Genomic DNA, 26,996 nt, shown 5'->3' with positions numbered 1-26,996 from the left:
TTTCTTTTTCTTTCTTTCTTTTTCTGGGTTTCCCAGGTGATTCTAATGTCTTGAGAACCACTTGTTCTCAACCACTGATCTTGTTTTGAGAACTACTGATCTTGTTTTGAGAACTACTGATCTTGTTTTGAGAACTACTGATCTTCCATGGTTGTGTTTGAGGGGAGTGAGGACCTGTTGTCCTCGGGAAAGGGTATTCTAGAACTTTGGTAACTTGACAGAGTTTACCCCTTTCAATACTCCTTCATATGTAGGGCAGCTCACTGAGAAGAAAGTATACATTAACATGTCCTGGGGAGCTTGTTAAGCATGCAGATTCCAGGGTCACACCCTCACATATTCTGATTCAGTGTTTACTGCACACCACACGAATTAGCTGTTAGCTGCTCCATTGAAAGAAGACCTAGAACTCTCTGGGTTCAAAGCTTTATTTCTGAATTGACTTGTTCTGACCCATTCATTTCTCCCACTACTTTGCTTCTTCTTAATCCCACAAACTTCCAAAAGTACTGCTCATCCTCCAGTTTTCATCTTCACTTTTCCCATTATTAGACTTAACTTCTGGCACTTTCTTCTTCTTGGCCCCTCATTAACCATCGTTATGGCCTCCCCCTGTGAATCTGCATTAGTTTGTCTTGGGAAACTGCCTACACACGTAGGCCTGTTCTTCCCAGAGATTTCTCTGCTTCAAAGTCACCTCTCCCACCTTCCATAAGCTAGATTTGCCCCTATTTGAGTTTCGCTGTATCTGCTGGTTAAAAAGCCACCTTAAAACTTGATGGCTTAATACCACTACCATAATTCTATAGGATAGCTGGATGTTTCTTCTAGTCTGGACCAGCTGGGCCAGAATGGGACTCATTCTCATCTTTGAGACCTCACCTGGAATGTCTCACGTGGGACAGCTTGAGGCCTGTCTCCACGTGATCTCTCATTCTCCACTAGGTCTCTGGGCTTCTCTGTATGGTAGTGGAAGGCCTCCATGGAAAAAGCAAGAAAGGGCAAGCCCCACTGAGCAAGTGTTTCTTCAAGCCTCTGCTTGCATTATCTCTGTTTGTGTCCCACAGACCAAAGTAAGTCACACGGCCAAGCCCAGAGTCAATATGGGAAGTGGCTACCTAAAGGCATGAATCACTGGTGCCCACTACTACAAAAGTAGACCACAACCTTTTTCCTAATTCCAATTATTCATTCTCCTGTCATATGCAAAATATACTCCCTCCCTCTGAGCACGCCTACAAATCTCATTTACCTGTAGCATTAGGCTCCAAGGCCTGAGTCCTGTGATTTCTATCAAGTCCAAATGAGGGTGAATTCCTTGGCTGTGGTTCCTTTGGATTCAGAAACCTGTAAGTGGAAGAGACAAATTACATGCTCTGCGAACACTCAACAAACAATGAAAGATAGGGCCAGGACAATTGCAGTAAATACTTCCCTTCAAAACGGGAATTAAGGGAAGATACACAGCAGGCACAGAATTCATAAGAATTCTGGAATCCCGCCAGGCACGTGTTGCCAGGTCTTTCTGTTCTGAGAGCAGGACCCAGTCCTGTCCCTGGGAGTCCCTTCCTGATCCATTATTCCCCATCGCTTTTGGTGTCTCCATCCTGTTTCTTGGCTTTGCCTTCCTCTTTTGCTTAAGAAATAGTCTGTGTTGGCTTCTGAGTAGCTTTCTGAGACAACTCTTACTAAACAAAACAAAAACAAAAACAAAAAAGATTGGGGGCCCTCAAAGACCATTTTGCAGTTTGTGAAATTTTAGCTCTTTTACTCCAAGCTGGCTATATATTTTGTTGTTGTAGTTTGTTTGCTTTTAATTAAGAGTTTATTTTTTTTTTTAGAATTGTTTTGGGTTCACAGCAAAATTGAGGGGAAAGTACAGAAATTTCTCATCAACCCTTTTCCTCTACACATGCACAGCCCTTCTGTTGTCAACATCCTCCACCAGAGTAGTACATGTGTTACTACTGATGAACCTGCATTGACACATCATAATCGTCCAAGGTCCATAGTTTACGTTACGGTTCAGTCTCAATGTTGTACATTCTCTGGTTTGGGGCAAATGTATAATGATACATACCATCATTATAGGCTCAGACAGAGTATTTTCAGCTCCCTGAAGAATCTCTGTGTTTTGCCTATTCATCCCCACCAAACCCTGGCAACCACTGATCTGTTTATTGTCGTCTTAGATTTTCCAGAATGTATCGTCTCTTTTTTCAGTACAACTCTCTTTAAAATGCCGTACGTGTTCCATTATTGTCACTTCAGTTGACTACATGCTCCAAAACCACATCCATAAATTCTTTTTGAGACTGGCGTCTCTCTTCTTTGGGCATGTCTGGCTGCTGTGAAGCAATCCCACTAAGATTGTTAGAAGTTCTTTTGTCTACCTGAGATGTTCCCCTGGAAACCATCTTGTAAAACCCGAAACTCAAAATTCAAGAACAAATAAGTTTCAAAACAAAACAAAAGAATAGGAAGGGATTGTTTCTGCAAGGGTAGCAACATAGAAAAAGACCAGGAATTTGCAAGGAACGGATCCGGGACATAGAGTTCTCACTGGACACTGTAGAGAGAGATAAGTTGAACCTGATTAAAGGCACAGGACTGGGGAAACGGCCACAATTTGGCAGCTGTGGTCCTAACGTTTATTCGGTTTCCTGAAGTATTTTTTTACGTAAGATATTGTATGTTTTCAAGTTATTGCATGGTATTTGTCATATATTATTTTAAATGGCTAGATGGTTCTCCATCAAATTAGTATGTCATCCTTTACCATTTCCCTGTAGCATCTTATTTGGGCAGTTTGGGTTTTCTGCTGTTAAAATAGCTCTGCTGTCATCGTTTTTCTACATTTTTACCTTTTAAAAACAGTTTTTAAGTTTATTTATTTATTTTGAGGAGGAGAGAACATGAGCAGGGTAGAGGCAAAGAGAGAGGGGAGAGAGAGAACCCCAAGTGGGCTCCACACTGTCAACACAGAGCCTAATTTGGGGCTCGAACTCATGAACTGTGAGATTGTGACCTGTGCCAAAATCAAGTTAGAGGCTTAACCAAGTGAGCCACCCAGGTGCCCCTATACATTTTTTACTCTCGGGTTAATTGATTGTGATGCATTTTCCAACCTTTTAGGAATTGGACCACTGGGTAGTGGTATAAAAACATATCTGAAGTGGCCATTGTTTTCTAGAAGAATTGTACCAGTTTATTACACTGTCATTAGCTTACTTGTTTCCCCGAAGACTTATCATTTTTATCGGTTTTCTTTTTTTTTTAGAATTTAGCAGACAAAATGGCATCTCATGTCTTTAATTTCTATTTCTTTAACTTCTAAGTAGACAACCGTCTTTCCTTTTGTTAAATTACTGGAACTAATCTCTGTGTGTGTGTTGTGTCCTCCAATTGTAGAGTGTAAAATTAACGTTAAGTTTGGCTGAAGACAAAAACAAAAAAAATTTTGAACAATAGAAAATTTAACAGTGGCTTTTTTCTTACCCACATGACAGAAGTCCGGGGGCAGACCAGTGCTGCCTGGCGCTCCAAGCTGTCAGGGACCAGGGCTCAGTAGATCTTACTGCTCTGCATTCCTCAGGATGAGCTCTTACCACATGATTTGCATTCCCGTTGGCAGGAAGGAGATGGGGGTGGGGTGGGATAAGCCACTTCCCTTGAAGGACATTTTCTAGAAGGTGCACACCACTCCTGTGTATATCGCATTGGTCAGCACTTAGTTTTATTTCTAAGGAAAACAGAGGGACAAGAGCTATCGTGTTGACCAGCAGCTTCTGCCACACACAGCAAATGTCCCCCTCCACCATCTGGGCTGAGAGAGTCACAGCTCTGGGGGGCAGAGATGGTGTAGTTCAGCAGGAGGAGGAAACGCGGGAAGAGTCCCAGGACTCAGGCTGGCCCAGAGATGGCTGTGTGGGGGTGCGAAGATGCCACGCGTGGGAAGTCGGATTCTGTCTGGTCTCGGCCCCTTCCGAGGCTGAAGTCTTAGCCTTCTCTAATGGACCTTTCAAATGGACCCCAGATTCTCATCATTTTTCAGGGTCCTGCTCACATCTCAGCTCCTCCAGCAGCTTTCCCTAACCAGCCCAAGAACTTAGTACTCATTTGAACCGAGACACCAAGACTCGTCTTGTTATCATCTCTATATGTGTAGTTGACTCAAAGGGATTACAAATGTATGAAGAGTAGGCATAGCACTTTATGTTTTTCAGTGGCCAGCACCCTCTACCTATCTACCCTTCCACATTTTCCTTATCTCAGTTTAGGAATCCGTACTCTCAACTATCCTGTTTTTAGGGAATCAAGGTTCCTAAATTTGGTGAACACAGTTTGCTCAAAAATTTATCCAGTGTCTATTTACACAGTCGGCTTTCATGTTCTTCTAGTTGGTAAACAAACTATACAGCACTAGGATAAGAACACTTGGAACTTCATCATATGATGTTTTGTTTGGTTGTGTTGTGTTGATTCCACAGATCTGCTTGAGAGATAGAGCAGAGTTATCAAAGAATATATTCCTGAAAATCGCTGCATGTGGCTTGAAGCTGTATATCAGGGAAATGTTAAGTGTATGACAAATTGGAGGATGGTGTGTGGTAATCAAAATGTAACCGTCTGTTTCATAAAAGGGGCATATGCACTCTTTTAGTCACAAATCTGTAATATGTATCGAGCGCCTGCTACCTACAAAGCACTATGTCACGTAACGTGGGGTCAGATCTATGGGAAACTCGGGATGAATCAGACCAGGATTCTGCTCTCAAGAAGTTTTTCACTTTGTAGGTGAAACACACACATGTAAGTGTAACTTTGTGCTTTGGCTTTTTTTGTTTTGTTTTTTTGAGTGAGAGAGAAAGAAAGAAAGAAAGAAAGAAAGAAAGAAAGAAAGAAAGAAAGAGAAAGAGCGAGCGTGGGAGGGGCAGAGGGAGAGGGCGAAAGAATCTTAAGCAGGCTCTACACAGCATGGAGCCCAATGTGGGACTCAATCTCATGACCATGAGATCATGACCTGAGGGGAAATCAAGAGTCAGACACTTAACCCACTGAGCTACCCAGGCGCCCCTACATGTAACCTTTTAATTATCCCTTGACCTGTTGAAGTGTGGAAGCGACCCCATGTACAGACAGAAAACCTGTATCAAGCACCAACAGGCAAGAGTAGAGTGGCTCAAAGTAGCCCTTGACTCTGCCCTGGGGATACCTGTCAGTCTGTGATCAGTTACCTCAGATGGGGCTCAAAAATACTCCTGCCCTCTTTCTGGGTTCCTCTTCCAGAGTCTTTTTTTTTTTTTTTTTTTTTTTTTTTTGCTTTTTCCCCCCTCTGCCCTCCCTCTGGGCCCTTCTACTTTGGTTTCTGCTTGTACTGAGGCATTGGCATGGAAAAGCATCTTTCCTGGTCTAGCTTCAGAGTGTATCATTCATTCATTCAACAACCATCTGACCAAATATTTTCTTAAAAATCTTTAACTTCCTCTTGCCAATATGGACAAATAGCATTACCCCAGTGTGTTATTGTGCTAATAGAGATTCTACCTTTCTTACCAAGAATCATCTACATTATCTGCTTTAAAAAAATGTTTTTTAATGTTTATTTTTGAGAGAGAGAGAGAGAGGCAGACTGCAGGCAGGGGAGGGACAGAGAGAGAGGGAGAGACAGAATCAGAAGCAGGCTCCAAACCGTCAGCACAGAGCCCGACACAGGGCTTGAACCCACGAACTGTGAGATCACGACCTGAACTGAAGTCAGATGCTTAACCGGCTGAGCCACCCAGGTGCCCCTACATTATCTGCTTTTAGATCCTACCTTGATATGAAACAGAGCTCTAAGGAGACAAAGTTTGGTTGGGGAGAACACTTTCCTCCCATGGGGGAAGCAATGGGGTCATAAGGAGGAGCAGAAAGTAAGGTAGGGATAGATGTCAAGATCAAGAGGACAGTATAAACCCAGGTAGGGTGGCAGGCATCCTTGGGGTGGGGGCGGAATTTGCATGGGTGTATAGGGCTGAAATTCAGGAGGTGTTGATAATGTCTCTTGTTAGGTGCTACTCGTCACGTTAATTATTGTGTGTTTTGGCTCTTACCATTTGAGAAGGGGTAGAAGTAAAAGGTATGAAAGGTGGGAGAGGCTTGTTGAGGGCCTAGGCTAGGAAGCTGAAAGGCAGTGTGGAGCCAAGAACAAGCGTGGCCTTGGAATCAGGTAAAGGAGCACCCGAGTTCACATTTCCTCTCTATCAGGTATTGACTGTGTGGGTTTGGGCAAACTACTGATTTCTCATGTGTAAAATGAGGATAATAGTAGTAACATCATACCTAATACACAGGAATGTCTTGCTTCTCCCCAGAAGTCACTAAACATTTCAAGCAGACCGTGCTATAATAACGTATGGCTAATGGCCTTCTTACTCAGGCTACACACTGCAACTGGACAAAACTCTAAATGAATGAATTCTTATTTTATAGCTACACAAGTATTCAATAGATCACTCATCTGGATTCAGTGATCCACTTCTAGAAAGTTCTTGACGGCTCTTGGGTTGTCCGGCTGAGGCTGGAAGGAGGAGGAACCCCTGGATTTCTGAGTCCAGGAAACCGCAGGGGATGCAGGTGCTTGGGCATTCCTCTTCAGCGGTTACCACCGAGAGAGGCCCCTCAGCCTAAAAATACCTGCCAGGGAGCCGGGTGGGGAAGGGAAGAAACCGTGTGGGAGGCACTATTGGAGGGGTTTCAGAAAAAAGGCGACAGGATGTGCAGGAAATCCTGTTTTGCTTAGAGATGTGGCCTAAGGCCAGTTCTTTCCCTCTCCCTTCATCCAGGAAGATAGAACTCGAAATTAGGAGTCACCACCTTCCTCCTGCCCCCATTCTCAGTCCTGTTCTTCTGCTCTGCCGTGGCACTCCTCCAGTGACAGGAATGGTGCAGGGAGAGGAGGGGCAATGGGGACACCAGCAGGGTTCTTAGGTTCTCTTGTTCAGCCGCTCACTCACTGAGGTATCTAGCACCCTCTGATTCTGCTCTTATATCACAACCACGTTTGAGAAACCCCATCCCACCCTCCTATGTCACTCCCTCCAGAAACTGGGCTTCTGGGAGCCTTCTGAGCTAGGGGCCCATGGTTGAGTCTGTCCAGCAAATTGAGGTTATATTTGCATTTCTGGTGGGTGTGTTAGGCATTTGCAGCTTACTGTGTCTAGAAACGCCAAGATACTGCAGAGTGTCCAGGAGGTGAGGAAGGAGAAGGGAAAAATGCAGGACATAGGAAGATAGGCACATCCTCACTTATGTCACCCACCAGAGGCAAAGCCTTTAGAAATCATCTCCCTATGGATTGCAAGTTAGTATGTCAGCTCATCAGCAGGTACCTCTTACTGTGCAACAGTCAGAAACCACGACCCCAAGTCCCTGGGAGTGGCCACTGTGTCCGGAAGATTGAGGGAAGGGAGGGGAGAAGACATGAGCAACTGGAACTTGCAGGAGAACATCTTGCTGGCTTGCCGATGGGGGCTTTAGATCTTTGGCTTGAACGAAATGGATATCGGGGTGGGTGCAGGCAGGGGAAGATGATGGACAGAGCACCCCAGAACAACCACCATTGGGAGCACTCAAAGCTCCATCAAGGAGTACGTGGATATGGGTAATTTCAGTAGAATCGATTTGCAGATCCTGGTTTCCATATGTGCTTTTCCCTAAAACTGATGTCCTTGGGGGTACATTCGAGGTGTCAGGCTGATTCTCTCCCCGCAACTCCCCTTTTGCAGAAGCCCCCAGGGGACCTCTTTCTCACATGCTGCATCTTGCTAGGTGGAGACCCTCCAGTGCGCCAAATAAAGGATCAACTTGAAATATTGGTGTCCGAGTCTCTAGTACATACTGGGGATTGATTTCAAGTAGGAGGGGGTGAAAGACTAAGATTATAGCTTCAAGTTAAAGTAAATTATATGAGGTATTTTCTTAATCATTTGCTCCAATGCATGGGAAAACAATCTTCTTTCGCTTTTACGCAGAAGATTATTGTGTATTGTGAGCTAATATGCATTTTTAATTTGGGTACAAGTCTCCTGCTTGTTTCAGCTTTTCTGTATATTTAGTGGCCCTATTAATAGCTTCTCTTCTTTTTGCTGGTAATTTCCATGAAATATTGTCTTACTCTAGCAATAAGCAATATTCATCCAAAATACAAAAACTAATCTTTAAAAAAAGACTAGTTCCCTTTTTTATGCTTGATGATTATTTAAAAACTGTATATGATAGTTATTTTATTTTACCCAATTATTTACTAATATAAATTGCAATGACAAATCGATCTATAGTATTGAGTAACATGTAGATTCTTATGGTGACAGGAAATTTTAACTTTTTCAATTTTGAATTAATAATATAACAAATACGGGATAGAAGGAACATACTTAAAGATCATAAAAGCCATTTATGAAAAGCCCACAGCTAACATCATCCTCAACGGGGAAAAACTGAGAGCTTTTTCCCTGAGATCAGGAACACGACAGGGATGCCCACTGTCACCGCTGTTGTTTAACATAGTGCTGGAAGTTCTAGCATCAGCAATCAGACAACAAAAGGAAATCAAAGGCATCAAAATTGGCAAAGATGAAGTCAAGCTTTCGCTCTTTGCAGATGACATGATATTATACATGGAAAATCCGATAGACTCCACCAAAAGTCTGCTAGAACTGATACATGAATTCAGCAAAGTTGCAGGATACAAAATCAATGTACAGAAATCAGTTGCATTCTTATACACTAACAATGAAGCAACAGAAAGACAAATAAAGAAACTGATCCCATTCACAATTGCACCAAGAAGCATAAAATACCTAGGAATAAATCTAACCAAAGATGTAAAGGATCTGTATGCTGAAAACTATAGAAAGCTTATGAAGGTAATTGAAGAAGATTTAAAGAAATGGAAAGACATTCCCTGCTCATGGATTGGAAGAATAAATATTATCAAAATGTCAATACTACCCAAAGCTATCTACACATTCAATGCAATCCCAATCAAAATTGCACCTGCATTCTTCTCGAAACTAGAACAAGCAATCCTAAAATTCATATGGAACCACAAAAGGCCCCGAATAGCCAAAGTAATTTTGAAGAAGAAGACCAAAGCAGGAGGCATCACAATCCCAGACTTTAGCCTCTACTACAAAGCTGTCATCATCAAGACAGCATGGTATTGGCAGAAAAACAGACACATAGACCAATGGAATAGAATAGAAACGCCAGAACTAGACCCACAAACGTATGGCCAACTAATCTTTGACAAAGCAGGAAAGAACATCCAATGGAAAAAAGACAGTCTCTTTAACAAATGGTGCTGGGAGAACTGGACAGCAACATGCAGAAGGTTGAAACTAGACCACTTTCTCACACCATTCACAAAAATAAACTCAAAATGGATAAAGGACCTGAATGTGAGACAGGAAACCATCAAAACCTTAGAGGAGAAAGCAGGAAAAGACCTCTCTGACCTCAGCCGTAGCAATCTCTTACTCGACACATCCCCAAAGGCAAGGGAATTAAAAGCAAAAGTGAATTCCTGGGACCTTATGAAGATAAAAAGCTTCTGCACAGCAAAGGAAACAACCAACAAAACTAAAAGGCAACCAACGGAATGGGAAAAGATATTTGCAAATGACATATCGGACAAAGGGCTAGTATCCAAAATCTATAAAGAGCTCACCAAACTCCACACCCGAAAAGCAAATAACCCAGTGAAGAAATGGGCAGAAAACATGAATAGACACTTCTCTAAAGAAGACATCCGGATGGCCAACAGGCACATGAAAAGATGTTCAGCGTCGCTCCTTATCAGGGAAATACAAATCAAAACCACACTCAGATATCACCTCACGCCAGTCAGAGTGGCCAAAATGAACAAATCAGGAGACTATAGATGCTGGAGAGGATGTGGAGAAACGGGAACCCTCTTGCACTGTTGGTGGGAATGCAAATTGGTGCAGCCGCTCTGGAAAGCAGTGTGGAGGTTCCTCAGAAAATTAAAAATAGACCTACCCTATGACCCAGCAATAGCACTGCTAGGAATTTATCCAAGGGACACAGGAGTACTGATGCATAGGGGCACTTGTACCCCAATGTTCATAGCAGCACTCTCAACAATAGCCAAATTATGGAAAGAGCCTAAATGTCCATCAACTGATGAATGGATAAAGAAATTGTGGTTTATATACACAATGGAGTACTACGTGGCAATGAGAAAAAATGAAATATGGCCTTTTGTAGCAACGTGGATGGAACTGGAGAGTGTGATGCTAAGTGAAATAAGCCATACAGAGAAAGACAGATACCATATGGTTTCACTCTTATGTGGATCCTGAGAAACTTAAGAGAAACCCATGGGGGAGGGGAAGGAAAAAAAAAAAAAAGCGGTTAGAGTGGGAGAGAGCCAAAGCATAAGAGACTGTTGAGAACTGAGAACAAACTAAGGGTTGATGGGGGGTGGGAGGGAGGAGAGGGTGGGTGATGGGTACTGAGGAGGGCACCTTTTGGGATGAGCACTGGGTGTTGTATGGAAACCAATTTGACAATAAATTTCATATATTAAAAAAAAAAAAAAACAAATAATCTAGGAAATTTTAATATGTAAAATTTTAACTTATGTACATATTTTATAACCAAGGATTATGGTATGGTGACCTATATAAGATTTTCAAGCTTAAAAGCTTATCCTACTAAGATAAAGTTGTGTGGGTCACATAGTTGGAAATACGAGTGCAAGGAGGCATCATAAATGATGGAAAATTTATGGCTGTTTGGGGCGCCTGGGTGGCGCAGTCGGTTGAGCGTCCGACTTCAGCCAGGTCACGATCTCGTGGTCCGTGAGTTTGAGCCCCGCGTCAGGTTCTGGGCTGACAGCTCAGAGCCTGGAGCCTGTTTCCGATTCTGTGTCTCCCTCTCTCTCTGCCCCTCCCCTGTTCATGCTCTGTCTCTCTCTGTCCCAAAAATAAATAAACGTTGAAAAAAAAAATTAAAAAAAAAAAAAAGAAAATTTATGGCTGTTAAAAGAGCTTGTTCATGTGTCTTTTCAATAGATGAAGGTGGGTATTCAATACATTAAACGAGTGATTTAACAATTTGAAAAGTCAATGTGCCAGAAGCTAACATATTTCTTAATAACTTAAACTTGCGAGACAAATTTTATATGTGATTTTTAAAATGTCTGAGGAGGATAGGGGCGCCTGGGTGGCTCAGTCGGTTAAGTGTCCTACTTCGGCTGAGGTCATGATCTCCCCCGTTCCTGAGTTTGAGACCCACATCGGGCTCTGTGCTGACACCTCAGAGCCTGGAGCCTGCTTCAGATTGTCTCTGTCTGTCTGTCTGTCTGTCTCTCTCTCTCTCTCTCTCTCTGCCCTCCCCTGCTCCTGCTCTGTCTCTCTCTCCCTTTCAGAAATAAACATTAAAAAAAATTTTTTTTTAAATAATAAATAATGTCTGAGAAGGATACATAGTTTTTCCCAAAATATTAGGAGGTCCCAGAACAAAGCACTTTACAGCTCTCCGCCCTTGGTGGTGGGAGATGAGCGCAGAAACGGAAGGTGTGGAGAGGGGCAGGCGGCCCCCTTCACGATTTTGTCTGCAGGTGGGGCTGTGGTCCTCATCACTGGTGGGTCTCCTCTGCTGAGCTGTTGGTGACCGGCCCCTAAGGGAGTGTGAAGCTAACGGACCCTGAGCTGGAACACGACCCTCCAGCGCGCTTGCTCAGATGTGCGCAGGTGCTACCGGGGACCGAACTTGTGTACCCAACAGGGGTGTGCCGGGCCGTTCATTCTGCGCTGGCCACGGCTCGACAACAGAAACCAGTGGGCAGGGGGATGCTGGCAGCAGGAGGCAGCTGACCAGACCCCTGAATCTGCCCGAGGGACCGGGTGGGAGTCCTTGATTATGCTCTTAGCCTGAGACTGGAAGAACCCGATGCAGGCTTCCTCGCCCCGCGGGTGGGGGGGGGGGGGAACCCTGTTGGTGGGGACCACTCACCCCTCTCCCTGACCTCACCCACCATCCTAGTGCTGCCTGCTCGGTCCCCTTCATCCTCTTCTCCTGTCGTCCCCCAGACTCTTGCCTCTTGCTTAGGGTGTCTGCCTGCAAAGGCAGTTTGGGCAGAAAGTTCACCGGGTTCCCTGGGTCTAAGGAAGCACCCGTCCCTTTAGAAGTCAGTTTTCCAGGAGCTCCAGGAGTTGTTCTACACGGTGCGCCAGTTCTCACAGGGGCAGCTGTGTCGTGGCGCCTTGATTTGGGCTGGCCTGGCAGGAACGGGACAGGAGGGAGGGACGATCTGAGATGCTCCACTGGCAACAACAGGCAGGACGTGTGAAACGAAAGGAGTTCTCAGGAGGCCATGGTGGTGTGGTCCCAAGCAGTGAAGGCCAATGGGAGGGCATGAAGGTGTCAGGTGGCATCTTCAGTTTGGAGTTAATAACTTCCAGTCTGTTCCTTTTTTTTTTTTTAAGTTTATTTATTTATTTTGAGAGAGAGAGAGCATGTGAACTTGAGCAGGGGAGGGGCAGAGAGAGAGAGAGAGAGAGAAAGAGAGAGAGAGAATCCCAAGCAGGCTCCACGCTGTCAGCACAGAGCCCGCCTTGGGGCTCGATTTCACAAACTGCTGGTTCATGACCCTCCACTCAACCTACTGAGCCCCCCAGATGCCCCTCAGTCTGTTCTTTTCTCTTTTTTAATTTTTTTAAATGTCTATTTATTTCTGAGACAGAGAGAGACAGAGCATGAGTAGGGGACGGGCAGAGAGAGAGGGAGACACAGAATCAGAAGCAGGCTCCAAGCTGTCAGCACAGCGCCTGACGTGGGGCTCGAACTCGCGAGCTGCGAGATCATGACCTGAGCTGAAGTTGGCCGCTCAACCGACTGAGCCATCCAGGCACCCCTGTTCTTTTCTTAATGAAAGCTAATGTCACCATTCTGATGAGGGGGCATCAAAGTGGGGTGTAGTCCTCAAGGTGAGATGTGTGGTCCTGGAGGTCAAAACCACTTCCATAATGACATTAAGATTTTTTAAAACGTTGATTCTCTCCTAAGTGTATAGGGGAGGACCATAAGGTCTCTGGGTGGATCTGAAAATCAAACTGACAAAGACAGGTGAACAGGAGAAAAGTATACACGTTGTACTGAATTGTTCCACATACACGGGAGCCTTTGTAAGAGAATGAAGACCCCACGATCTGGCCAGCACAGGCAGCTTTTATAGTTTTTAGACAAAGAAACAATACATTTGTGAAGATTTGTCAAAACAAAGAAGCTTGGGCTAGGGCTGGGAATGGTGAGGGAGTAACTGGAAAGGGAAGAGTGAGTTTAACAAGGTTTGTTTGCGGATTCCTCTGATGCCGTCTCAGGGCTGACGGGAGTCTGTCTTCAGCGAAGGAGAACATATGTCCTGCCTTCAGGCAGAGAAGGGAGAGCTTTACTGCTCCTAATTGTCTTCGGCTCAAAACAATTTTTATGTCAAAGAGGCACATCCTGGGGTGATATATTCTGGTTTCCTTCAAATGTATCATGGAATTCTTTTAGGGAGATGACATCCTCACTCTGATGACAAGTAGAATGCGTGCTTCAGAATTCTTATGTTTTAAAGGTTTCCCAGTTTCAGTTTCTACTACAGTAAATATCAGTAGATATAATCCAATAGATACAACAAAAGCTTTTGGGGGGTTCGGTACTTTTTAAGAGTGTTGAAGAGTTCCTGAGACCAAAAAGTTTGGGAATTGCTGCCTTAGGTCTTCTATTTCTGCCCTGGTTCTGTAGGTCTGGAGAAGGAGGTCCCGAAGAGAGGAGGAGATTCATTGCTTGAGGTCGCACAGAGCTCGGGGCAGAGTTGGGAAGAAAACTCTGTACCCACCATGTCACCCAGGTCACTTTGCCGATTAACCACTGGCCACGGCACTGAAGCTCCCACGTTCCCTCACTTCCCTCCAGGTATGTGGGGCAGGGGTTTATTGGTCTCCTTTCCCTCCTGCCTCCTTGTCCAGTACCCCTGGGGCGGAGGGGGTCTCTTAGTATGAGAATGCAGGAAAACAACGCTACAGGAGGCCACTCATATAAGCCAGGTTGGCAAAGCAGGGCTTGCTGTGCTCTCCTCTGAAGGGTGTTAGCTTTCTCAGACGGCGCCAGGAGGAGATCATTCTGGGACAGGAAGATTGAAACAGCAGAGCAAGGCAGTCTGGTCTGCAGCAGACTCCATTTTGGTTGAAAGGTGACCAGACAGGAATAGTCAAGATCTACTTTGCCTCATTCCAACTGTGACCCTAATCTGCTGTGACTAACGTTACTGTCTTTCTGTTGATGGACTGCTCCTGTGGCTGTTGAAACATTGTGAGACATAACAGTTGGGGTCCATGTAAAAGGAGCCTTAGAACTATCTAGTGCATTTGCTCATTCATGCGGTGGTGTTTGTTGAGTATCTGCCGTGTGCCTCATACAGGTCTGGGCTCTGGGGATACAATGTGATGAGACAGACATAGGTCCTTCTCTCATGGAGACCACCTCTTAGCAGGATGTCCACTCCCTCCTTTTCAGATGCCTGAGGCTCAGAGTGACTTGTCCAAAGTCATACAGTCAGGTGAGAAAAGAATTTGCTGAGTATGTACTGCTGGTCCCCTGGAGGATAGAGCAGAAATAGACAACCCAGCCGGTGCCACAAACAAACTTGTTAGAGAGATGAGACTTATGCCCAAGATAGTATAAGGATTTAGGCAGCACAGGCTAGGTGAGTAGACAGTAATTATTTAATTGCTTTTAGTTACTTATGGGCAGTTTTTGTGCCAAAACAAATTAGTCAGGGGGGTTGTTTTTGTGTTTGTTGTTTGTTTCTTTAAAGTTCAATTTATTAAGGTACACATTTGAAACTCAAGTTCTTGATTGTAAATTCTGCTTATAAATAGATTAAGATTTGTACATCTAGAAAATCTGAAAAATCATTTTTGAAGGCCTTAGATTAACATGTTGTATCACTTCCAAATGCAGTTAAACTACTTTAAATATTTTAGACTGTGTGTACAAATTTAATACATTTGATTTCCTTTTTAAGTAACTCAATTGCCTGATTTAACAAAACATCCTGAGTACTTGAATCAGCTCTTAAAGAATTAACAGGTCACAATCTTAAAAGTGTGGTGGTTAAAAGAAAAGCTTAAGTTTTCTTAGATGTTTCAATGCTGTATAAACTTAGTGAGGTTTCTACTTGAAGTCAAAAGTCTAAATTAGTTACCCACCTGACATTCAGGATGAAATTTCAACATTGATCTGTTTACAACTGAAATAGGCCAAATTATCCTAAGTTTTTCACATACCTAAAATACCAAACGTGCACAGATTCCTAAGGCAAAATATTAATGCTGTAGTTTTGATACTCTTAAACATTTCTATACTTGGTTTTACCTCTTTCTCAAATAAAAGGTATCAGGGGACAATTCAGATCATCCTGCCGTATTCTCGGAGTTTGGGGGGCTGCTTTCTCAGCTTGCTGGAGATTACACAGCAAGCAGAGATTTTGGTCTAGATACTGACTCTACCCTCACCTGTTGCCCCCATTGTCAAGAACACTCCTTGCGGTGTCCCCAGGCATGGCTTTCCCTTTCATGTTGGACAATGAGTGATCCTGCTGTTCAAAGAAACTTTCAGTTTGCCTTCAATTTGATTGGTCATTTGATTGAATTTTACTTTTCTTTGGATCTTAAGATACGTAAAAGTATTTTATGTCAAACACAAAACAGCCTTGAATTGGGAGATTCCTGCGTTGTCTGATCACCCCTATTTTTAGAACCTCACAACTCCTAGGAGTATTAAGATGTCAATGCGTGTTCTACTGTGGGTAATGAGTCACTTCCATCTGTGACATATGGACAGGCCTACCTCTACTTCACGGTCACATTTTAAGGGGCACCTGGGTGATTCGGTCGGTTAAGTGTCCAACTTCAGGTCAGTCATGATCTCAGGGTTTGTGAGTTCAAGCCCTGCGTCAGGCTCTGTGCTGACAGCTCAGAGCCTGGAGCCTGCTTCAGATTCTGTGTCTCCCTCTCTCTCTGTTTCTCCCTCTCTCTCTCTCTCTGTCTCTGTCTCTCTCTCTCTCTCTCTCAAAAATAAACATTAAAAAAAAATGTTAAGTCACATTTTAAGATGAGGCCCTGGCCTTCGAGGAATGTACGATTTGGCATTCTTTTCTCTTTCCAGAGCTCCTTAAAGAGGTACACTTCCTCAGATATACCTCTTGAAATCTCTCCTGCACCTGCCACAGGATGGCCAGTGTACCTGCAAGGGGTGTCACAGATATTGGAGGAATTGAATAGGAAATTATGGGAAACTGTGGACTTGAGTGGAAAGTTGAGGTAGAATTGATTCAGTAGAGACACAGACTGAAGGTTAATCTTTGAAGAAGTCGAGCAGCACAGAGGGTGTAAACTGACAGAAAGGTAAGATCTAAGGAGGCATCCTGTAGGTTGATGAGAATGAGAGAGTTCAGAGAAACATGATAATAAGAAATAAATGGAGCGGGCGCTGACCGTAGCCAGCCTCTCTCTTACATGTTGTGGATGTGTTGACTAACTCACTTCCTTCTCCGGGCATCCCTAGAGGGCAGATGCCATCATTATTGCCATTTTTCCAGAATGAGGAAAGAGCTGTACCAAAGAGCTTAAGTCACGTATTCTCGGACTGTGTGTGGGATGATTGAAGATCTTTCAGCAGACACTTCGGTGTGACCTGTGAAGAAGCAGCGGTGTCCCCCGAGCCCCCCTTCCCAGTCTTGCTGGCTGGGCCTGCCGTCAGAGTTCAGTTCTGTCTGCCTGGAAGCTATCCTCTCATGCGAGGTGCTCGCCGGAGTGCTTGAGGATGGAGCAGGGCCAGGCCAAGCTTGCGAAACAGATTTAAGGCGAGGGTTTTGTGCCTGCTTGGCGATAGTGCTGCTTGTTTAGCAGAATTTGATCTCAGACTTGCTGCCATGGTAACGGGCACCTGTCAGTGAGCTTGTGCAGGGCTGCCTTACCTCTGATCTCCAGAGATTGCTATTGTCTCCCAGAAGCCCTGACAATTGCCTAACTACTCCACAGCCGAGGGCAGCTTGAAACTGCCCCAGGTCACATGGCTGCTAGGTGGCAGTGCTCACATAAAAGATGTCAGCAAGGCACTCATCTTTCATTTTTTATTTACTTATTAAATAAAAGGTATTAGCACGGCACACTGCCACTCTGTCAGAGGAGGTGCACACAGGCCAGCAGGGTCCTGGCGAGGAGGCAGGGCTTTTGGGCAAAGGGCAGAACTAGAGACAGTAGTTGTTTTAAGAGGAGAGATTCCTTCGAGTCAGGAAAGGGGGTGATGGCATGAACGCCTAGAATTAGGTGCCTCTAATTCTAGAGGTGGAGGGAGGAGAAGCTTCTGCCTGGTGGCTCACGTTTCCTTGGTGAAGCGGAGATCCAGGACTCGGGTTGAAGTAAAGGGGGTGGGATTGGTAGAGGGCTTAAGTTCAGCGGCGACTGGACAAAGTGCCTTTTGTTTGCCCCGTTCACAGTCGTCTGGGAAGCAGGGCTATCCAGGACCAGGAGGGTAGAGCTTCTCTGAAGAGAAGCCTAGGAGGCTGAGCATAGATGGCCCTAGGGTCTAGGTAGAGCATTTGTCCTGACCCCTGGCACCTATTAAGATGTCCAGGTCATTCAATAGGAGGCCAAGGATCCCTGCCCGTCCTTCTCATGATCAGTGAGAAGAAGGACAAAGCACAGGCTGAGGGACCAAGTAGCCAGAGACACTTGCTCAGCAGGGCTCAGCGAGTCTGGAAGGGGAAGATGACGGGGCATTTTCCTGTCTCTTCCGAAAGTGCATGGGAGTTTTGGATGCGCGTCTTGAATTTTAAGACTCCCTGAGGTCAAAGAGGAGGACAGTCAGTTCTGGAGGAGATGAAATGGCTTTGCCTTTTGTTTCTCTGCAAGAGCTGATGAATAATTCAAGGCAATGGTGAGGAAGTGGGCTCTGTAGGACAGGCCAGCTTGGAGCAGGTTCATCCTGGTGGGTTGCCGTGGGACTGAGCTCTGTCTCCATCTTGTATGCTCCTCAGCCTCCCTGGCCCTGAGCCCACATGTCTCCCGTGGAGCCGTGCTCCTTTTCAGCCAAGGGGATGAATGTCTGCTACAGAAAGGCCCTGGAAGAACTTCAAAACTCAGGCAGAGACAAGCAGGCGTGAAGAGGCCAGCTGCCTTCCTCTCAGGCATTTGCTTTGTACTGCGAGGACCAATGAGGGGCACTGCTAAGGGATGGGGAGAGGTGAGAAAGTGGGTTGGCCGGCTGGGGAATCCCACAGGCCTGCTGGACCTTGCTCCTGCCTGCCCATGTGTGGCCACGGGCTTCTTTCTCTACTCAGCTGGAGACAGTCTGTCCGGGACGGACAAAATGCACCTTTTAAGTAGCCCTTCCCCCCAGGACTCACCTTTGATCTCCATTTGCTGGTTCCCGTTTAAAGGAGTAGATGTCAAGAGCCCTCCAATGCAGCAGATGCCCACCTCCAGCTGGAACTGAATTTACACACCAGTAAATCAGAGAGTTAATAATCAAACTGTCTGGATTTTGCCTTCAAATTCGGCCATCAGTGTATTCTTATTGTATCCTGTAACACCTAAAAATACCTTTGAGGCACTTTAAGTACACAAAACACCACACTGCTTGTCTTTGTAAGAGTGGCCGTGCAAAGGTCCTGGCACCAACGCCTGATTACCCAACGCAAGAGCCGGCTGCCGCCTTCCTCACCGCGTGGAAGACTTGAAGACTTGCCTAGGCAGCCACACGTGAAGGAAGAGAAAAGGGTGTCCGTGCAAAATAATGGCATTTCTGGGTATCATGTTTTCTTTATGTAGGTATTCAGCTCTATGAAAGTGTGTTTAGCGACTCAGTCATAAACGAATTTGAGAACTTTTGGCAGTCAAACCAAGGTCTTGTATGGGACAAGGGAATGGATGTTGATCTCAGGAAACCCCTCATCAGTCTTCAGCAATGTTCCCCAAAATACAGAGGAAGGGAACCCCTGTGTGGGTGCAAATTCTCCTCCAGGACTCAACCTCCTGACTTAGAGGCACTCCCTGCAGTCAGCGTGGTCTGACACCTTTTTGGTCCCCCAGGAAAAATTAGACATCTTCATTCGAACAGAAGTCCTCACTGTTTTGTAAAGTAGTGCTCCCCTCTCCAAATAAAAACATGGACCTGAGAGTAAAGGAATGGTGTCATGGTACTCTGAGTGTGTGTGTATACTGGGACATGGGGGAGGGGCCCTGGGGGAGTCACTATAAACACAGAGCCATGAGAATCTGCTCATTCATTTAGCAAGCGCAGATCGAGTGCCCACAGAATAGCTTGATGTAGGAATTAGATGAATTGAGACAATAGTAACAATGATAATAGAACACTTTCTATGACTAAATTCTATTCCAAGTGGCTATGATCTGAATTTTTGTGCCCCCCCCATCAAATTCATGTATTGAAATCAAACCCCTAAGGTGCTGGTATTAAGAAGTGGGGCCATTGGGAAATGATTCGGTTGCTAGAGCAGAGCCCTTATAAATGGGATTAATGCCTATAAAAGACGCCAGAGAGTTCCCTTGTCCCTTCTGCCATGTAAGGGCACAGTGAGAAGACAGCCATCAGTGGGCAAGCTGACTCTCAGCAGACACAGAATCTGCCAGTGCCATAATCTTGGGCTTCCCAGCAGCCAGAACTGTGAGAAACCCATTTCTGTTGTCCTTAAGCCTCCTGGTTTGTGATATTTTTTATTATAGCAGGTGAAGAAAGTAAAGCACAAACCCTCCTATGTTTTGGGAAATGTGTAATTTGGTGAAGAGGAACACTGTATACCCAGGTACCAGAAAACACAGGAAGATATAATCAATATTAATGGGGGGGAGTGTGGGGGGGAAACAAAGAAACTATGGAATTGCCCGAGAAGGAGATATAATTTCTGAACTTGGAGGCAGGAGGTGGGAAAGGCTTCCTGGAGAAGAGCATTCCTTCTCCTTTCTTGGTCCCATTTGTGAGCCAAAAGACAAGCTGTATTAAGTCTAATAAACCTAAGAATAGTTCTAGAGATTTAACTGCCCTGGTGTTTGGAATGAAATTAGATTAAACAAAGAACCGATGTTGGCATCTTCTGACTTGCCAGAAGTTCACGTCTACGGAGTCTTGTGAGGAGCCCACAGATGCTCCACTGCCTGCTGCTTCTGAGGCCACCTGCTCTTCTTTGAGTTTCAGCCTCCTTCGAGGTATAGAATCTCTCCGAAATAATCTCTTACTTGGGATTACTGATTTTATGTTTCATTTGAGTAGGAGTGTAGGAAAAAAAAGAGCTTTCTTATTTCTTTTCTCTGCAATAAACAATTTTCGACAATACTATTGGTTAAATAGTCATCTGTGATGTTACCTTTAGGATATAATCATCATTTATTATATTCCTTATTCCTTCTGTGGAAAAACCAACTCGTTTGTGATGAAAAGGACCAAAAGAATATTATTGCATAAATATAGAAGTTATTTCAAAAAAAATTGTTAACTATCTTTTTTTTGAGACATTGTTGGGGCAGAGAAGGCAAAGATGAGTTCTGGTCCTGAACATCGATCAGTTCAAAATATAAAAGGAGCAAAGCAAACACACACACACACACACACACACACACACACACACAATGAGGCAGCTGCTAAAGAGAAGCTGCAGAGAAGGAAATGCCCCCGGGGGTTGGGGGGGGGACTTCACTGTTTCATTTCACTGCACACCTTCCTGTGCTGGTGCCCTGAACCCCTGGTAATCTGCATAAAAGAGACAGGGCAGTCATTTTGAGTTGTTTCTGTCCTATCCAGAGAATCTAGCCAGGTTAGGTAAAGTGACAGGCTAGGGCCAGGATTTTAGAACTTGTAAATATTCGGCTGCCTGTCTGTGAGCTGACCATGGTGACAGTTAGCCATAGGCCTTTGCAGATGAATTTCCCAAGGATTTTCAGATTAATGAGTCCAGAGAGCCTCCCGCAGGGGCAAGGAAGTCACGTTATCAGATTACCAGAAAACGGGAATCTAAGGGTTTAAATGAATGATGGGACACCAGGAGTGACTGTCAGACTGGTTTCTCATAAACACTTCTGTTTCCAGGATGTGCAGGGAAATGGGGTGGCTTCAAGCATGTGTGACTTCAGGGAAGAGGGAGGTGGTTTTCCAAGTGTATCTTTGATCCCTTGCCCCTGTGTTTGCACATACACCCATGAACGCTCTTCGAGCCTGCAAAAGCCACCCCTCTGCAGTGGACATCCATCATGACATCTAACTGCTCAGCACTTCCCCAAGACCCCGTGTGGGTTTGAAATTTTCCTGATTTCTGATTCCAGTTCCCCAGGAAGGAGCGAGAAATCGTTCCCCGAATTCCTTTGCAGCTGGATAGAAGCATAGGCCTGGCCTCCTTAGATGCACGCATGCAAGACTTTGATTAGAAGGAGAGTTTGCAGAGTCCAGAGTGCTGAGTAGAAGACTTTCAGTTAGGGTGACAGAGAGACACGGCGTCTACGGAGGCAGAGGTGACGATGGTCCCAGGTACAGTTCCCAAGACTGTACCAGCAGTCTCTCCTGGAACAATTAGCCCATGCAATAGCCAGTGTAGTGCAGTGACCACAGTTGGGGTAACCACAGTGAATTCTGTCTGCAACCAAGCATCTGTCTAACTCTCTTTGTACATATAGGGCGTACCAAGAACTCAGCAGAAAAGTGAATATTTTCATGTAATATTTTAGTCAACATTAAGATATTCCAGCCTTGCCAAAAATGTATGCGTGTGTTTTATCCTTACTTCAAAGTCAAAGAAACAGAAAAGTCTAATGATCCACTCAAGTGATATAGCACACCCAGATTCAAACTAGAACCCGGCTTTCTGACTCCTAGTGCTTTCCTTTCTCCACAAAGTCTTGCCTCGGCATGTAAAGAGACTTGGATCTCATTCCTGATTGAAATTCAACTAGAAATTCTCAAAAACACAACAACCCTTCCAAGGAGCTCTTGGCTTAGGGTGCTCACATGACAGTGAGCAGGGTTGGGACCAAGGTGAAGAAGTACAAAATTTAATGGGCACCAAAAAAGGCAGTGATCCAGGCAATAATTTCATGCAATATTTTAAAAATCGAACTGAATGAAAAAAGCCATGATGAGCCAAGATCAACATTTTAGGTACAAACAGGATCAGGCTGCATGATTATTCGCTTTGTCCCAAGTTCCGATAGAGTTCTGATCCTGTCTTTTGGGAAGTTACACATGTTATTTTAAAATAAGTTAACGACCCAGATTAAGCCACCTAATTGCCTTCTCAGATGTTCCAAGTTTGAATCTTTCCCTTCCAGTGTGTGAACTTTCTCCAGCAGAATACATAGCAGCATCTCTCTGTGAGCATTCCTGAGCCCATACATTTGGATTAGATCAGAATATCTGCGTCCAGGCCTGTCTGGATCTTGCAGAAATATTAGCTCTGGCTGAATCTCCAAAATAACAGAGTAAAGAGACAGAACGAAACCAAAGGAGACATAAGATTAAATTGTAATGAATATCTGGGCTGTTGGCTGTCCAGCACCTATACGTAGATGCCTGGATAAGTCGTAACGATGATAATGGCGATTAACATTTATTTGCCACTGTTCCAGAAACTGTGTAAGACACTTTAAACAGCTGATGGTTCTTGTCACAATCTGTGTAAGGTAGGAGGAGCTCATGGGGAAAGTGAGGTTGAAATCCCTAGTTGACAAGTTCCAGAGCCACAATTCAAGCCCAGGTCTCACAAACTCTCAGGTTCAAGGCTTCCTGCTACAATCTGTTTCCTTTCAAGAAAGTGGACTTGTTACCTTCAAGAAATCAAGGAGGCTGAGGACTATGGAGCACCCAGACGGGACTTGCCCAGCAAGCCAATGGATGGCCTCGGGAAAGCCTCACCTTCTCTTTGATGAGTGGGTTGCACTCTCTGTCCAGTGACCAGGCACCACTGAATTATCCCTGCCATGCTGCAAAATCTTTCTTGTCCCAAAGGATAGCCTTACAGATGTGTATGCTCATTACATTATGCTGGAAGTTCTAATACAACAAGAACATCTTCAGAAGGCATCCTGACACAGATGGGGAAACTGAGGCTCGGGTAAGTAAAGCGATTGCAATACTGAAAACTGGGGCTAGAATCCAGTTCTCCTGACCCCCGGGTAGGTAGTAGTCCTTCACTGCACCATATAGCCACTTAGAGTAAGTCTGCACCCTATGTGTCCAAAAGACGATGCTTCATCACTGAGGCTTGAGACTCTCCTTCAAAGAGTTTGTAGGCCAGAGTTCAAACACTGGCATCTTATGGGACAAATCTAGTTTGCAGGTGTGCTTTTTTTCTTAGTTTGAAAAATGTTTTTTTAAACATTTGGACTAGCTGATACCCTTTTAAAAATCAAGGGTTTTCAGATACAAATCCAGATTTCTGGCTTCTTTTGAAAAATTCCAAGATCGGGACACATTGGAACCATTTTCAAAGATGACAACTATTGGCCAGGACTGGTGGCATGTTGGAGCCCACTCAGACTGACTCATAAGAACCAAATACAAAGTGTTCAGGAATGTTGAAAGCCAATTGTTAAACACTTGATAGCCTGAAACCAGCCATAGTGGGATGATTTACTCAACAGATATTGGCCAAACTACAAATTAGAGCTTTTATTTCCCCTGTCTTGACCTGCCTTCCTCCTGCCCTCCCTCTCTTCCTTCCTTCATTCTCCCCTCCTCCCTCCATCTTTCCTTCTGTCTCTGGCTCTGTCTTTCTCTCCTCTCGCTCACTTGCTCACTGCTTACTTACTGTTTTTCTCCTTTTCTTGGAGTCCCAGTTTATCACCATAACGCTGGCTGGAACTTAAAGGGGATTCACGTTGTTTAGAAAAGCACAGTCCTGCTGGGCCATCTTCACTTGCTTATGTTATCCCCTGGCTAGGGAAGGCACTGGAATTTTCATCTCCTGTAATAGACTATGGATATAAATGGTGATCTTCCTAAAGCAAGCTTGTGCATTGTTGAGTCAGGGAAAAGAAGTCGGTCACCACAATCTGGACTTTAAGCTCTTTTAAAACATTTCTTATTCAAGTATAACACAGATGTGCAAAACCTAAAAGCCCAGCTCAAGGAACTATCATAAAGTGAGCTTCATTCAATAATATTCAATTCAAGACAGAAAATATTGACAGTATAAGCAGAACTTCCTCCTTTTCCCCCTTACTGCTCCCTTCCTCCTTCCCAAAGGCAACCATTCTCCTGACTGCTGACACTATAATTTAGTTTTTCCTACTTTTGAACTTGATGTAAATGGGATCTAGAGTGTATATATATTCTTTTTTTTTAATTTTTTTTTTTCAACGTTTATTTATTTTTGGGACAGAGAGAGACAGAGCATGAACGGGGGAGGGGCAGAGAGAGGGAGACACAGAATCGGAAACAGGCTCCAGGCTCTGAGCCATCAGCCCAGAGCCCGACGCGGGGCTCGAACTCACGGACCGCGAGATCGTGACCTGGCTGAAGTCGGACGCTTAACCGACTGCGCCATCCAGGCGCCCCGAGTGTATATATATTCTTTACCTCTGGGTTCTTTGATTCAACCTTCTATTTGTGAGTTCCAGTCATTTTTTGGAATGGATGAATGCCATGGTTCTTTCTATGAATATTCCACAATTCATTCATTCATTTTACTACTGGGTGGTTTCCAAATCGAGCTATCTTAGCCCAGGTTCCCCCAAAAGGAGAGCCTGAGACAAAGGTTTACCTGTGAAAACTTCATTTGAGAATGGTTTTCCTGAGAATTGGTATGCAGGCCAGATAGAGTGAAATGGAAGAAGGGAAGCCCCCTCTGGATGTGTTTCTAGGTTAACCACCACCATGGTCGGCTGGTGCTCAATCCTGTCAGGGTCTTCTGAGGGACTGTATGCAACGCATTTCAGAACCGCTCACCAGGGAGAACAGAAGTGGAAACATTTGTCCATTGCCCATTGGCTCCTGCCCCCCGTTGGTCAAGGATGATCCCATCAGTATAACTTCTCTTCTTCCAGGTTATACACGCGTGAGAGTTTCGAAGTAATCCCAAGGCAGAGAGGCTGTGTTGCAGGAAGTCAAATGTATGTGGTGCAGGTCCTAGACACGGCATTACTGATTTCACCCACAAGAAGCCAAAGTCTGCGTGAAACCACCTGTGTCAGCAAAGGTAAGGTCAAGTGGATTTTGAGGTTGTGCAAAAGAGATGCTCGTGTATTGGCTTTTTTGAATCTGTGAGCATTTTTACACATGTGGCTTGGTGCACATGTGTACATATTTCTGTTCGTCTATTCGTAGGAGTGGAATTGTTGGAACAGAAGATATTTACATATTTAAGCTTAGGAGATATTGCCAAACAGTCTTCTAAAGTGCTCATATTTATTTCCATTCCCACCAGCCACGTATGAGAGTTGAAGTTGCTCCAACATTTTGTGTTGTCATATCTCTTTTTAAAATATCATTTAAATGTATATGTGTATATATATCTCACTTTCTAATGGCTAAAGATTATTGCCAGAATGTGTCTCCTTCTCTGCTTGGTTCACTTAGCACCACATTTTACTCTGGTCACTGGAGTGCTGTTGTATCCTGGGCTGCAGATGTGCTCATGTATTCTGGGCTATTGTGGTGAGATCAACAACTTTGCACTTGACCTCAGTGGCAATCCAAAGAAAACAAAGGGAAAGGAACAAGACATTTAACATCCCCAAAAGAAGTCACCATAATTGATTATATGTCATTTATCAGGAAACCATTCCAAGTCTTTGACTAATTTGAGACTCCCCGTTGTGATAGAGAATCTCTTCCTTTATGAGATGGTATAATCCTTGCCAGCAGTATCCAGGGGCCTTCTCTGCTCAGAATCTTCTCTGCTCTAGGCTGTCTGTAACATGTACTCTTTAACAGAGAAACAGGAAGGAAGGAGAGACCACCTTTCAAGGTCTGGCCCCAGACTCCCTTTCTCCTTAGTTCCCACCCAAGGTGGACCACCCCTGACTCCTCTGTAATGCAATGAATCAGTCAATGCTCTCATTCTGAAGTGCTCCCTTCACTTCCACTGACCATAATAAAATTTTGGCCTAAGCTTCAGAGGAACACCTCCTAGGAGATGCACCAAGTCTTGGAAAACCATGCTTAAGTATCTCTAGCTTCTAAGCAAGACTTCCAAAGATAGGGAATTGGGTTACCTGAATTATAAGTGGGAAGCGTTCCTACTTAAGAAGCCTCCAGAAGCTCCCCGAGTTCTTTCTCCTCTGTGGCCTGCTGTGGCCATTCCACTTCCTGACCACTAAGAGCATGGGCTCTTCAGTCCTGCCTCCACCCTTTGTGCTGGCCCAGCCCACCCGGCCTCTGACACGAGCCATTCCTGGGCACACTGCTGGCCCACCCTGCTATGCCAGGCCATGGAGATGTGTCTACAGCGGGGTGACCTGGGGAACCTGGTGGGTCCTCTTCCCTAGAAAGATGCTTCACCCACTCAGGGCAAAGGGCTCTTTCTTTACCGTGGCAAAGGGAGGTCAAACTGAGCCCAACTTTTGCACCGATAAGCATCCGGGAGGTATCCTCAGGTATCTCAACACTCTGTCATCTGAGGAAGAAGGCACAAGCTTATGGCAATTTTCTTTTGTACTTCTTCTCTCTGGAGCAGGGCGAAGCTGGCTTGCTCTTGCGTACTTCTACGTTTCATGACTCTAAACATGCTGACTCCGCATACCTGTCAGAAGCGAGTAGTGATAAGGGTGAATGGGGAACGAGGCTTAAGAGCTTTATCCTAAAACCGCCCTGCGGTAAGAACAGCCATATCCATTGTTGGACTCACTGTGTGTGCTTACCGGGCACGTTCCATACCTCTATCTCATTTAATTCTTGCAGCTCTTTGAGGCAGCTCCTAGAATGAACCCAAC

The 26,996-nt window shown here is 44.7% G+C and overlaps 1 long non-coding RNA gene across 5 annotated transcripts in view; it reads left to right on the top strand.

Annotated features, from left to right (window-relative positions):
* Positions 1 to 26,996, top strand: part of LOC147584079 (uncharacterized) — a 155,880-nt gene that overhangs the window by 91,790 nt on the left and 37,094 nt on the right. For 4 of the 5 annotated variants that reach the window (XR_015240849.1, XR_015240855.1, XR_015240852.1 and 1 more), the window contains 2 exons: positions 13,801 to 13,971; positions 25,110 to 25,261. This is a non-coding gene — a long non-coding RNA (uncharacterized LOC147584079). Of the gene's footprint in view, positions 1 to 13,800; positions 13,972 to 18,097; positions 19,245 to 25,109; positions 25,262 to 26,996 lie in introns of those variants that run through there. The other variant, XR_015240850.1, reaches the window with a different exon arrangement.

Source organism: Puma concolor, chromosome A1, assembly GCF_028749965.1.
Source record: "Puma concolor isolate L17-30 chromosome A1, mPumCon1.1.hap2, whole genome shotgun sequence".
In the NCBI taxonomy this organism is placed as follows: Eukaryota; Metazoa; Chordata; class Mammalia; order Carnivora; family Felidae; genus Puma; species Puma concolor.
Note: the sequence above shows the minus strand (reverse complement) of the source record. Positions and strands in the feature narration are given on the sequence as shown.